Source organism: Eurosta solidaginis, chromosome 1 (assembly GCF_040869045.1).
Source record: "Eurosta solidaginis isolate ZX-2024a chromosome 1, ASM4086904v1, whole genome shotgun sequence".
Classification (NCBI taxonomy): Eukaryota; Metazoa; Arthropoda; class Insecta; order Diptera; family Tephritidae; genus Eurosta; species Eurosta solidaginis.
The window spans coordinates 276560423-276576094 of record NC_090319.1 but is presented as its reverse complement, the minus strand read 5'-3'; the positions used below and the strand labels follow the sequence as shown (position 1 = coordinate 276576094).

At 36.7% G+C, this 15672-nt stretch overlaps 1 protein-coding gene across 4 annotated transcripts in view; it reads left to right on the top strand.

Moving 5' to 3' along the window:
- superdeath (Suppressor of ER stress-induced death) overlaps positions 1-15672 on the top strand; it is a 123896-nt gene that overhangs the window by 43079 nt on the left and 65145 nt on the right. Inside the window, exon 2 of one of the 4 annotated variants that reach the window (XM_067760876.1) lies at positions 8042-8143. The exons of the other annotated variants lie outside the window; for them this stretch is intronic. The gene's annotated coding sequence lies outside the window, so the exon portion shown is untranslated. The remainder of the gene's footprint in view (positions 1-8041; positions 8144-15672) is intronic. 4 annotated transcript variants of the gene reach the window in all.

Sequence of the window (15672 nt, the reverse complement as noted above, 5' to 3'; positions counted from 1 at the left end):
ATTTTTATTAAGCATACATATAGTAATACAAGTAACGTTCCTGCCAAATTTCATCATGATATCTTCAACGACTGCCAAATTACAGCTTGCAAAACTTCTAAATTATCTTCTTTTAAAAGTGGCGGTGCCACGCCCATTGTCCAAAATTTTACTTATTTTCTATTCTGCGTCATAAGTTCAACCCACCTACCAAGTTTCATCACTTTATCCGTCTTTGGTAATGAATTATCGCACTTTTTCGATTTTTCGAAATTTTCGATATCGAAAAAGTGGGCGTGGTTATAGTCCGATATCGTATTTTAAATAGCGATCTGAGATGAGTACCAAGGAACCTACGTACCAAATTTCGTCAAGATACCTCAAAATTTACTCAAGTTATCGTGTTAACGGACGGACGGACGGACATGGCTCATTCAAATTTTTTTTCGATACTGATGATTTTGATATATGGAAGTCTATATCTATCTCGATTTCTTTATACCTGTACAACCAACCGTTATCCAATCAAAGTTAATATACTCTGTGAGCTCTGCTCAACTGAGTATAAAAACCATGAGATTTGGCACACCAAATTCCACTAGTCAATGAAAGTAGGTATGATCAAATTTCAATTTGAATAAAATTTTTGTTGATGGGGTATATTTCTTTGGAGTCATTTATACCAAATCGGAAATTTTATTCTCTGATGCCTTATGTATGTTACTTATACGCCCTGGTGAACAGCCTTAGAGTGTTAAGGCTTGGTATACTCAAAAGCGGTGCCGCTATATAGCGGCCGCTACATGGCGGTAGAGTACGTTGTCAAACACGTTAAAATCTAAAAACAAGTAAAGGTGTCTAAGTTCGGGTGTAACCGAACATTATATACTCAGCGTGAGCTTCAATTGCACATTTCATTTCAGATAAATTACTTTTCCACATAACACGTAGCACCGCTCGTTAAAAAAAAATGTCTCCCCATTTTCTCTTACAATAAAACTTTATAAGGGAAATATTATTGACTCAAAACTTTTTTTTTGCTAAGTTATAGCTTATTATTTTCGTCTACGACCCTTATCACCGATTTCGTTAATTTTTCTTCAAAGCATTCCTTATAGTAAAGGTAACCTCTCTGCCGAATTTTGTTACGATAGGTTTAACGATTTTTGATTTATCTTATAACTTTAAACGAGCAATTCTTGTTTGTTTGTATAGCCGAACGATCTCGGGAACGACTCAACCGATTTAAATCAAATTTGGCACAGAGATAATGTATCACCTTCCAAGACTTTCCACCTAGGGGTTGCCACTCAGAATGTTCCACAAGGTTGCCACCTATTCGAAATTAAAAAAAATTGCATGAGATATGCCGATATGGGTATCAAACGAAAGGTATTTCACTCCGCATTACAATAGGGACATTTTTGACCAGGGTTGCCATTTAGGGTTGCCACCTATTCGAAATTAAAAAAAATTGCATGAGATATGCCGATATGGGTATCAAACGAAAGGTATTTCACTCCGCATTACAATAGGGACATTTTTGAGTAGGATTGCCATTTAAGGTTGCCACCTATTCGGAATAAAAAAAAGAAACGTTGCCAGCACAACGAAACGTTGCCGAGTAAAGCTCGGTCGCCCAGGTACTGATTAATAATAGTTGTAAAATTGATTTTATCACAATCTGCGGTGCCACGCCCATTTTAAACACATTATTCAAATTTTTATCAAGAGTCTCAGTATCAGTCCACACGTCAAATTTCAACATTCAAGGTGCATTATTTACTAAATAATCAGGTTTTTTGTGTTTTCCAAAATGTTGTATATATAAAAAGTGGGCGTGGTTATCATTCGATTTCGCTCATTTTCAATACCAATATATTCTGGGTCCAGATTCTCGTATATCAAATTTGGTGAAGATACCTTAATATATACTCAAGTTATCGTGTTAACGGACAGACTGACGGACGGACGGACGGACATGGCTCAATCAAATTTTTTTCCATACTGATGATTTTGATATATGGAAGTCTATATCTATCTCGATTCCTTTATAATTGTACAACCAACCGTTATCCAATCAAAGTATAATAATTATGTGGAAACTAAGAATACGGTATAGTTCACAGTAACTTGTCACACCAGTCATGAGTTTCGCTGCAAACAGATATCGCGCAAAAATACTTAAAATCGAACCAAGGCGAATCTAGGTGATACCAATGCGAAATCGCCCAACTCGCCGTGCAGAAGAATGTCAAGTCAAGAAAAAATTTTTATTGATTTCGATTAACTGGCATTTTGCTGTACAATGCGTCATATGGAAAATAATCGAGAAGCGGCAATCTGCTGTTGTGATAATAACACCTGGCACTGAATTCGCTTTGATTCGAATAATAACTAGCTAGAATGTGTCACGCGTTACTTTGGAATGCCCCTGAGGAGAAAATGAATAAAGAAATAATGTCTGTGTCTATTGTTTATCTTTGTAATTCGAACATATGTTCTAATTGAATTTTGGGTCTAGTATTCTGCGTGTCGTAATATTTACTTTGACGGGTCAATGCAAAAGCTGGTTATAAAAAGCCGCCAGTCGAATGGTAAGCAAATGAATTCTCGGTAATGTTGTTACTGAAATATTCAACTTCAAACACATGCTAAAATATTTCCACTTAAATATGTTTATTTACATACATATGTATGCTTGTGTTAACGTCACAAGATAAGATTGTCTTCATTGCGGAAGCATACACGTGGCAGCACGGTGACATACGTACAAACAAAAAACCAAATTCTATTACTTTGTTTTTATATATCGACGGACTAATGTCAAAATTGTACTGCGCAGGAAGTTAAAGTGTCATGCTGAAAAAGTATAAGTCAGCCAATTTTCTGCTGTCACCTGTTACTGGCTCCGCCATGATCGTCTTCATGTCGAAAGAGAGAGGCTTGTAATCACAGACGAATGATATGAAACATTCATTATCTATCAATTCGTTTCCAATAAATGGCCTCGAGCTACAGCTGATTGTTAATTCCATTGTAAACAAGGGGGCCATTCGTTTCCACGAAACAGCCCTGTAATACATCTGTTGTTGAATATTGCCGCAGAGCCAAATAAAATCCGACAAAAATGTTGTAAGAGATCTGTACTTTTTATACTCAGTTGAGCAGGGCTCACAGAGTATATTAACTTTGATTGGATAACGGTTGGTTGTACAGGTATAAAGGAATCGAGATAGATATAGACTTCCATATATCAAAATCATCAGTATCGAAAAAAAAATTTGATTGAGCCAAGTCCGTCCGTCCGTCCGTCCGTCCGTCCGTCTGTCCGTTAACACGATAACTTGAGTAAATTTTGAGGTATCTTGATGAAATTTGGTATGTAGATTCCAGGGTACTCATCTCAGATCGCTATTTAAAATGAACGATATCGGACTATAATCACGCCCACTTTTTCGATATCGAAAATTTCGAAAAGCCGAAAAAATGCGATAATTCATTTCCAAAGGCGGTTAAAGCGATGAAACTTGGTAGATGGGTTGACGTTATGACGCAGAATAGAAAATTAGTAAGATTTTGGACAATGGGCGTGGCACCGCCCACTTTTACAAGAAGGTAATTTAAAAGTTTTGCAAGCTGTAATTTGGCAGTCGTTGAAGATATCATGATGAAATTTGGCAGGAACGTACTTCTATTACTATATATGTGCTAAATAAAAATTAGCAAAATTGAATGAAGAACACGCCCACTTTTTAAAAAAAAAAATTTTTAATTCAAATTTTAACAAAAAATTTAATATCTTTACTGTATATAAGTAAATTAAGTCAAAATTCAACTCCAGTAATGATATGATGCAACAAAATACCAAAATAAAAGAAAATTTCAAAATGGGCGTGGCTCCGCCCATTTTCATTTAATTTGTCTAGAATACTTTTAGTGTCATAAGTCGAACAAAAATTTACCAATCCTTCTCAAATTTGGTAGGGGCATAGATTCTATGACGGTAACTGTTCTCTGTAAAAATGGGCGAAATCGGTGTAAGCCACGCCCTGTTTTTATACACAGTCCACCGTCTGTCCTTCCGCTCGGCCGTTAACACAATAACTTGAGCAAAAACCGATATATCTTTACTAAACTTATCCCACGTACTTATCTGAACTCACTTTATCTTGGTATAAAAAATGGCCGAAATCCGACCATAACCACGCCCACTTTATCGATATCGAAAATTACGAAAAATGAAAAAAATGCCATAATTCTATACCAAATACGAAAAAAGGGATGAAACATGGTAACTGGATTGGTTTATTGACGCAAAATATAACTTTGGAAAAAACTTTGTAAAATGGGTGTGACACCTACCATATTAAGTAGAAGAAAATGAAAAAGTTCTACAAGCCGAAATCAACAGCCCTTGGAATCTTGGCAGGAATACTGTTAGTGGTATTGCATATATAAATAAATTAGCAGTACCCGACAGATGATTTTCTGGATCACCTGGTCCACATTTTGGTCGATATCGCGAGAACGCCTTCACATATACATATAAGGGCCACCCGCTTTTAAAACCCTCATTAATACCTTTAATTTGATATCCATATCGTACAAACACATTCTAGAGTCACCCCTGGCCCACCCTAATGGCGATATCTCGAAAAGGCGTCCACCTATAGACCTAATGCCCTCTTACAATGCTCAGTAACACCTTTCGTTTGATACCCATATCGTACAAACATTCTAGAGTCACCCGTGGCCCACCCTAATGGCGATATCTCGAAAAGGCGTCCACCTATAGACCTAATGTCCACTCCCTCTTAAAATGCTCAGTAACACCTTTCGTTTGATACCCATATCGTACAAACATTCTAGAGTCACCCCTGGCCCACCCTAATGGCGATATCTCGAAAAGGCGTCCACCTATAGACATAATGCCCACTCCCTCTTAAAATGCTCAGTAACACCTTTCGTTTGATACCCATATCGTACACACATTCTAGAGTCACCCCTGGCCCACCCTAATGGCGATATCTCGAAAAGGCGTCCACCTATAGACCTAATGCCCACTCCCTCTTAAAATGCTCAGTAACACCTTTCCTTTGATTCCCATATCGTACAAACACATTCTAGAGACACCCCTGGTCCACCTTTATGGCGATATCTCGAAACGGCGTCCACCTATGGAACTAAGGATCACTCCTTTTCAAAATACTCATTAACAGCTTTCATTTGATACCCATATCGTACAAACATATTCTAGAGTCACCCCTGGTCCACCTTTATGGCGATATCTCGAAAAGGCGTCCACCTATAGAACTAAGGATTACTCCCTTTTAAAATACTCATTACCACCTTTCATTTGAAACCCATATCGTACAAACACATTCTAGAGTCACCCCTGGCCCACCCTAATGGCGATATCTCGTAAAGGCGTCCACCTATAGACCTAATGCCCACTCCCTCTTAAAATGCTCAGTAACACCTTTCGTTTGATACCCATAACGTACAAACATTCTTGAGTCACCCCTGGCCCACCCTAATGGCAATATCTCGAAAAGGCGTCCACCTATAGACCTAATGCCCACTCCCTCTTAAAATGCTCAGTAACACCTTTCGTTTGATACCCATATCGTACAAACACATTCTAGAGTCACCCCTGGCCCACCCTAATGACGATATCTCGAAAAGGCGTCCACCTATAGACCTCATGCCCACTCCCTCTTAAAATGCTCAGTAACACCTTTCGTTTGATACCCATATCGTACAAACATTCTAGAGTCACCCTTGGTCCACCTTTATGGCGATATCTCGAAAAAGGCGTCCACCTATAGAACTAAGGATTACTCCCTTTTAAAATACTCATTACCATCTTTCATTTGATACCCATATCATACAAACACATTCTAGAGTCACCCCTGACCCACCCTAATGGCGACATTTCGAAAAGGCGTCCACCTATAGACCTAATGCCCACTCCCTCTTAAAATGCTCAGTAACACTTTTCGTTTGATACCCATATCGTACAAACATTCTAGAAACACCCCTGGCCCACCCTAATGGCGATATATCGAAAAGGCGTCCACCTATAGACCTAATGCCCACTCCCTCTTAAAATGCTCAGTAACACCTTTCCTTTGATTCCCATATCGTACAAACACATTCTAGAGACACCCCTGGTCCACCTTTATGGCGATATCTCGAAACGGCGTCCACCTATGGAACTAAGGATCACTCCTTTTCAAAATACTCATTAACAGCTTTCATTTGATACCCATATCGTACAAACATATTCTAGAGTCACCCCTGGTCCACCTTTATGGCAATTTCTCGAAAAGGCGTTCAGCTATAGAACTAAAGCACATTCCCTTTTAAAATACTCATTACCACCTTTCATTGGATACCCATATCGTACAAACACATTCTAGAGTCACCCCTGGTCCACCTTAATGGCGATATCTCGAAAAGGCTTCCACCGATAGACCTAAGGCCCACTCCCTCTTAAAATGCTCAGTAACACCTTTCATTTGATACCCATATCGTACAAACAAATTCTAGAGTCAGCCCTGGTCCACCTTTATGGCGATATCCCTAAATGGCTTCCATCCATAGAACTATGGCCTACTCTCTCTTAAAATACTCTTTAATACCTTCCATTTGATACACATGTCATACAACCACATTCCAGGCTTACTCTAGGTTCATTTTCCTACATGGTGATTTTCCTTATTTTGTCTCCATAGCTCTCAACTGAGTATGTAATGTTCGGTTACACCCGAACTTAGCCTTCCTTACTTGTTTATATTAAAAATTTGGCATTCTCAAAATTTTCTCTTAAAAAGCAATCAGAAACCAGCATAATTAAATTTAATAAAAAAATACCCATCAGAATAATTAATAAGAAATACTCTTGTGAATTCATTAAAATGGTCAATTTATTATTTTACTTCTTTGTTTGGTAAAACGTTTTGCGTCATAAGTACAATCTGATGATCGCAACAGAGAGCAGCGTTCACTTTTTAAAGCAGATGGGCCACTTTAATTGTTTGCAAAAAAAAAATACCTATGAAATAAAAAAATGGTTTTAAAGCGGAAATTTGCTTACTGGAAGAAAATTGCGTATGTTTGCTTGTTTTATTTCGTTCTTATGCTGTGCAGATGCTTCCAAATATTATTTCGACAACATTAATTACAAATTTAATGTTTTGCAATTTATTTAACGCCCATCGCCATTTGATAATAAACATTTGGCAAATTTAAAGTTTTCGAAGAATAAGTAATTTATGGTACATGCATATATAAATAAGTAAGGAAGTCTAAGTTCGGGCGAACCGAAACATTATATACCCAACTGTGTGCCTTCATATACGTAGTAAGGATAACATGTACGGAGAGATGTTACGAACATTAAATGATATGAAAGCCGAAAATACAACCTATATAATATACCAAATATCGTCTTCCGTTAGCAGCGATAAAATAGTTACTGATATAGAAACAATTTTCTAACCAAATCTCTTTTTGTTATATTGGCTTACTGTTTTGTAAGATCGCGGGTTCGAATCGAGCTGAATGCCTAGCAATAATTGTTTTATCATTATTATTGTTATGATACATTTTTTCTTATGATACATTTTTTCTTTTCTTTCACGTTGTAGTTTACGGAGCATGTGAAATTTGCGATGGTTAATTAACGAATTTTTCTTAGATCTATATTTTCCAGCGAATTTAAGGCAATTCTTGGTTATTCTGCACCTTCTGCTAATGCTACAATCGCTGAAATCAACTGATTGAAAATTCCTCAACTGCCGCTGCTTTTATACTTTCAGTTGCCTCGTTTGCCTATCTCTTCTAGGGTCTAGTACTTTCATGAACAGCCCTCTCGAATGGTAGCTTATATATTCCTCTTTTCTGTATCACATAGCTGGTTATTTAGATATATATGTATATGCATCAGTAATGCCATCTTCGCTCTTAGCTGTTTTCATGTATGTATGACTGTTCTCTTTCTTCTTCGCTCTTAGCTGTTGATTACATTTATCTGAAATATTCTCTTCGATTTTAGCTTTGCTGTTTACATCAGCGGTGCATTCGAGATATTCGCTAAGCATCGGAAGACTATTCGGCGTTCACATACAAAACGACAGACATTCAGTAAAGAAATCAGGTAATCAGTTTTAGCTTGCATTTCAAGCCATTGTAAAGGTCTACAAGTGGGATATGCAGCAGCACGCACATACACAGCCACGCTCACCTGATAAAATGCTTGTTCTTGTTCGTTTTTTGTTGTGGATGCTATTTGGCACTGTTGTACTTCTTAGGTCCAAGAAATGTGTAGGAGCTGCTAACGAAAACTGCGTAAAATTTTTGTTGTAAAATTACAAATAAATCCTAATCTCTCTTTAAAATCCATTCGTTTTGGACAATTTTAATTAACAAATTGTGATACTTTATTACAGGGGACGATTGCTAAAAAACGACCAAAACCGTCGGGGCAGGTATTAATATACGCGTTTTTGCCTCGCTTCCAATAATTCGAATACTTTTTCGCTTTTGGACTATTGATAACAGGACAAAACGGGTCTTTTCATTTCTCTTTCCACATTTCTGGGTGGGGAACTTTTGAACGGATGGAAAAACTTAGCACCCGTCTTTTTATTCTTAATACTGGAATAACTACGCGTCCTCCGATACCCCAAATCAAGACTTTTGTATAATCTTCTGTAGGACCCATATAGGTGCACTACATTTTCATACTATATTCGTTCAAAAAAATTTACCATCACAGCAACCCATATCTGATATTCCGCTCCTTTTTTTGTTTCCCTTCCTCGCTTTCCACCGCAGCAACCCCGGTAATTTTGACCTTTCGTTCAGTGTCAAACACAGGTTCCACTGAGTTCCACAATAGTTTGACACTGACCGAAGTGTCAAACGGCAGTGTGTTAGAAAGAGAAAGGAATTGTTTCCTTCTCATACATATCATACTATGTTTCAAGCAGTAAACATCTCATGCGTGAATTCTATGATCAAACATTATCCACGTAAACACATACTACTACAAGAGGTTAGGAAGGCTAAGTTCGGGTGTAACCGAGCATTACATACTCAGCTGAGAGCTTTGGAGACAAAATAAGGGAAAATCACCATGTAGGAAAATGAACCTAGGGTAACCCTGGAATGTGTTTGTATGACATGGGTATCAAATGGAATGTATTAAAGAGTATTTTAAAAGAGAGTGGGCCATAGTTCTATAGGTGGACGCCTTTTTGAGATATCGCCATAAAGGTGGACCAGGGGTGACTCTAGAATGTGTTTGTACGATATGGGTATCAAATGAAAGGTGCTAATTAGTATTTTAAAAGAGAGTGGGCCATAGTTCTATAGGTGGACGCCTTTTTGAGATATCGCCATAAAGGTGGACCAGGGGTGACTCTAGAATGTGTTTGTACGATATGGGTATCAAATGAAAGGTACTAATTAGTATTTTAAAATGGAGTGGGCCTTAGTTCTATAGGACGATTTTTCGAGATATCTCCATTTTACAAAGTTTTTTTCTAAAGATATATTTTCCGTCAATAAACCAATCCAATTACCATGTTTCTTCTCTTTTTTCACATTTGGTATAGAATTATGGCATTTTTTTCATTTTTCGTAATTTTCGATATCGAAAAAGTGGGCTTGGTCATAGTCGGATTTCAGTAATTTTTTATACCAAGATAAAGTGAGTTCAGATAAGTACGTGAACTAAGTTTAGTAAAGATATATCGATTTTTGCTCAAATTATCGTGTTAACGGCCGAGCCGAAGGACAGACGGTTGACTGTGTATAAAACCTGGGCGTGGGTTCAACCGATTTCGCCTATTTTCACAGAAAACAGTTGTCGTCATAGAATCTATGCCCCTACCGCGTGGTACCACAACGGGTCACAACGGCCTACGTTAGTCTCCGCTCGGACAGCGGAGGCAGCCACTCTAACCTAACCTAACCTAACCTAACAAATTTCACAAGGATTGGTAAATTTTTGTTCGACTTATGGCATTAAAAGTATTCTAGACAAATTAAATGAAAAAGGGCGGAGCCACGCCCATTTTAAAATTTTCTTCTATTTTTGTATTTTGTCTCACCATATGATTACTGGAATTGAATGTTGACATAATTTACTTATATACTGTAAAATATTCAATTTTTTGTTAAAATTTGAATTTCTGTTTTCGCCCAGATCATTTTGATATATGGAAGTCTATATCTAAATCGATTAGTTTATGCCGTTACGGATTACCGTTATACGAACAAAATTAATATACTCTGTGAGCTCTGCACAGCTGTGTATAAAAAAAGTTGCGTTTGTATTCGAAGCTCTGGAGGCGTTGCGCACCACTGGGTCACATGTATGTATATGAGGCGGATGTTTATTCGATTTACGGCATTCATAATATAATAGTGAAATTACCTAAAAAAATAGGCGGGGTCACTACCACTTAAAAAAAATTTAAATATTCGTATTTTGCTACACCATGTCACTGACGTGAAATATCATTATAATTTAATTGGTGTAAAATTTTTTATTACAACTAGAATGTGAAAAAAAAAATTTTAGTGGGCGTTGTCGTACGCCGATTTTATTTATTTTCACAAGGTGTATATACAATAGCAAGGACAAGCTCTATGTCAAATTTCGGCATGATATTCTCAGCGACTTTTGGTTAATGGTTTGAAAAGCTTAAAAATTTTCTTTTAATAAGTGTGGGCAGTGTCACGCCCATTTTCGAGAATTTTACTAAATTTCAATTCTTTGCTTAAAGTCAATCAACATATCAAGTTTTATCACTTTTTAGGAAAAATTTAAATTTGTCATTTGTCATCAGAATGATCAAGGCAAAGTGGAGCTTTTTGGGATTTTTCTTTTATACGCCTTTCGACGATATCGTGACTTCTTCAGGGAATTCTGTTTTATTTTCGATAATATCTTGCAAATCTCTTCAAAGCCTTTTCTCCCGCGAGTGGTATTTTCCGATTCCGATTAAATCAAGCTTGGAAATTGTTTGAGACTTGTTGTGACAGACTCATTAATCCGCTTTCGAGTTGCAAGGTCTTTTACGCATTAGTACTTATCGGTATTGCACATTTCTACTGTTAATGCATGATTGCAGGCAGCTCTCCATTCGATTGTGAAGATGTGGGTTACACTGCTCTGGTCCCTTGAATCAGGAAACAGCCAACTAGTGTTTTCTGACGAGCAATCGTCGTTAGGGGAGCATTTCGATACGGTGGTTAAGTAGTCTTAGTCCCGGGGAGCTGCTGTAATTTACAAATAAAAATAAGTTTGAGCAATTAATATAGCAGAAAGACCGCGTAAAGCTTTGGTCGCATTTTAGTGTTGCTATCGGGCTCTCTCCGAGGATTGTTTACTGGCTGCATGATATCGGGGTCCTCTCCTGGGGAGTGTTGGGCTGGTTAAACGAAGTTGACATCACTTATAATGTGAAACATCTGGTAAGCACGCAACAAATGGCCCTGATTCGAATCAGCCGGGATCTTCGTAAAACACTGTGAGTTTGAATTCAATGTTGAACAGTGGTGACAGGGCTGCAATTATGCTTCGAAACCCGGGATAGATATACAACCACATTCTTACTCGCTTCATATTTGTCCTTTGCAAAACAAATAACTTTGCAACAGTTTCTGCTCTGTGCTAACTTCTCAGCTCATACACCTTCGTGGGAGGAGAAGGGTCGGGAACACATCAGGAGTCGAGGTCTGAAGTACTTGTTTATGAATGGAACTAAACTGCACGAACTCCCGATAGTGTTCGCCGCGATCACATCGAGCCATTCTCTGTCAGGGCAAAGCGACATTCCTGGCAATTGACACGCAGATCCCTCAGCCTGAACTTGAAAGAGCTTACTAACCAATGATGGATGCCAATAAGTACTTGGGAGCACTACTTGTCATTTTCAGTCTTCTTCTGGAAGGGCTTCGGCTCAGCTGGGTAAGCTTAACAGCCTAACTTTTGCATGCGCAAGGCGTAAATATTACGCTATTGATATATATCTATCCCAGGAGGATCTATAAAGGTTGATGTTTGCTTCACTCGGCGGCATATCGTTGCTACGTGGAGAGTTTTGCAATAATAACAAACTGGCGTCGCAGTAAATTAATATGGCATCAGAAAGGACCGTTAGCGTGTTCGAACAGTTGAGACGGCAGCCACCCAATCTAACACAAAATAACGTAGTTCGTCGCCCAAATTATTTTCAGCATCAGACTCATTGTCGTTTGCTTACGAAGGTCTCGCACAGAGTTGAAGAACACCTTAGAGCCTTATCAAAAAAACGTAATTTACTTGTATACAGGGTGCGGAGAACGCTCAAAATACGATCTCTCAAACAACTTATCGCTCAATTAAAATTGAGTGCTTGGCATTTCTCGCGAGTGAGAAATCGAAATTGCCTACGAATGAATAAACAATCTCTCACAAGCTACAACAATTTTCACAAACAAATACGAGCGACAAAACTTCTTTTCAAAAGTGGTGATTAGATTTTTCGGCATCGATCGTTATTTGCGAGCGTCCACTGCAAAACTCAAATATTTTCTCGTTTTAAAAAGATCGATCGCGCGATCGATCACGATCGTTCGTTTGAAAATCAATATGATGTAAAATAAACAATCTTTTAATAATGGTGATGCAATATCTTTGAGTTTTCCCTTGATAAGTTAAATGAAAAGGATATTTTTTTTATAAGTAATATGTGAAAAATTTAATTAATTAATTTTTAGATAAATTTTAAATAAATTCCAAAAATTTTTTTTAAATATTCTCATACATTAAGCAATAAAGGGTTATCCCCACTTAACACAAAGAAAAGTTACTATTTTTGTAATAAGAATTTAATAAAACTGAACAATTTACTTGAATTTATTTCTAATTTATATGTATTGCGATCGTCTAAGGGAGTAGGTCCCAAGTACATACAAAATTATCATTAATGAGAAATTATACAAATGCATATACATATGTATGTACATTGGGGTGGGTGTTGTTATAATTAAAAAAATTTTCAAGGCATCTAAAAATATAGCCGTACCTATAAAATTCCAAATTTTTATTTGTTGTTTTATGTTTAGAAGTGTCTCATACCGACCTTATTTTTTCTATATAAATATAAAAAGTGTGGGTTATTCCCGGACAAAGCAATATCAAAAAGAGTTTTCTCAATTATACCTACATATGTAGTTAGTTTTTGTAGTTTCGCAAACATTCCGAGGGTATTTCTGCGATGAAAAACTTAGACCCTGGGCCAATCGCATGAAAAAGTAAAATTTTGACAAGCCGAAGGAAAATTTTGATACTTATCGTGGTGAATACGAACGTCAGAATTTTCCCTAGCCAATGAGGCTAGGTAAAATATTCATAATCGCTAGGTAAAATATGACAATTACTTTTGTGTGCTCGTGCATACATTTTGTTGCAGAAGTGCAAAAATAATAGCTTCTCAAGCACCAGCAAGCCAAAAACATACGAAAAGAAGAAATGCATGTGAAAAGCGTGCGTAAAAAACTAAATGTAAGACAAAATAAATTCTTTGCACGTGGATTAGCACAGCTAAATTGAAAATTTTTCACACAAATGGAAAATTTTTACACCTCATTTTCGCATTGAGTAAAATTTTATGGATTGACACACAGCCTTATCAGCGAAAATTCATCTGCTATGCACATCCCGTTCGGAGTCCCTCCAATTTGTAGGTAAAATTGAAAAGAAGCACGACGCAAATTAGAAGAGAAGCTCAATATAAATCTCCTTGGAGGTAAATCGAGCCAGGTATTTATTTTTTTTAGCTATTCGGATGTCCTGAACTATATTTTCGCTATATCAAAAGTAAAATAAAATTTATTTGGCACACCCTAATATATATACATATATATAGATATGCTACCAATGTAAATATGCAAACATACTTATATGTATGATTCTAATATGTTTTTTTGAAATAAATTTATTTACCTAAAATTTTTCACGCAAATACTAACCCTTAAAACATTCTGCCTACTGTAGCTACCGTATACTATTCTCAAATGTAAATATCCGATTTAAAAAACGTCTCACCAGTAGCAGGTAGTTATATATTACATTCACATGAAAAACAAAGTTTTCTTTTATTCTTTTTGAAATTAACAAAGTACAAGAAAAGGAACTACATATATATTTATAAATTATTCCATTAATAAAAAATCAATTCACTTCATATACATAAACACATACATACATACAAGAAAAGGAACTACATATATGTTTATAAATATTTCCATGTATTAAAATATCAATTCACTTCATATACATAAGTACATACATACATATGCAATTCAACACCAAATTCAGTAAATGAAAAACTTCAAGTAGGTACAAGAAAATGAAAATAAACTTAAAATAATGAATGCAAAGAAAATATAAAATATTTAAAAGAGATTCATTCGACAATTTAGTAAAACTTGAATAGAACTTTTAGAAATTTACTTTTTCCAGTAAAATATTATTGAGCTTAATCATAAGTAAATCATTTATTGTGTTACTGCTTAATCTGGAGCGCTGCTTAGTGAGAATTGTAGATAACGCACTGAATCCTCTCTCAACGGAAACTTGACTTGACGGAACAGCTAAAATTACTTCAGCCAGCTTATACAAATCCTTTTCTTTTGTGGACAGATTTTTCCAATAATCAAGTATATCAGCCGCAAAAGGCTTCCTTTCGCCGTATGCTAAATTATCGAGTTTTTGGCGGATACTAGCATTGCTTTCAGTTGTCAATGTACACCTGTTTATGATGTTGAACTTCTCTTCTAAAATACTGTAGGGATCATTAAGCAAACCTAGCGCAGTATCTTCTGATTCATTCTCCATTCAAGGAATTAAGGCTTGCGTTTGTTCGTAATATGTATATGCACCTGAGGAAATGAAAAACAAAAGCACATAATCAGATTTTTTACACATACCACTGCACTTTTCTTCCGTTAAATCTTGGATCGAGGTATATACCAGCAAGGAATGCGACGTTGTCCATCAATATTTCTTTTCTCTTTTCCATAGATTCTAACAGTTTGGCAGCAAAAGCATTTCCAGTCATTCTTTTTAATTTGACTTCACATATTAGCCAATCTCTGTAGAAATCACCAATGATGTATTGCTCAATTTGAAGTTGCTTAGTATATTGCGCCATTGGTTTGAATGCATCGACAAAGCTTTCTACAAAGCTCCAATCAATTTTAGTGTCAACACGAAACTCGATCTCGTTCCTATTTATGTGATTTTTTAAACTCAACAGGGACTCCATCATTGCAAGAGTTGAGTTTCAGCGGGTGATGTTGTCCAGAGGTGGCATACGTATGTCCACAGTGTTACGACCACGCCTAATGCTCGCCCTTAGGAGTTTCACAACTTTTCTGCAGTCTTCTAATTTTCGTTGCATATGCTTGGAGGAATCATGAGCTGCAATTTGAATTGCATCTAACTATGGCCAGCAATGAATTTAAGCGATCGTGTACTGATTCGCAGTCGTCATCCTCGTTTTCTGAAGGAACCTCCAGCTCATCATTTTGCAAGTCTTACATTTCCTGCTGGAGTAGTTAGGGGGCTTTATCATGTTTCTCCCGTTGTCTGATGTAGTCGAATAAATTTGTGTTAGTTGAATTTGA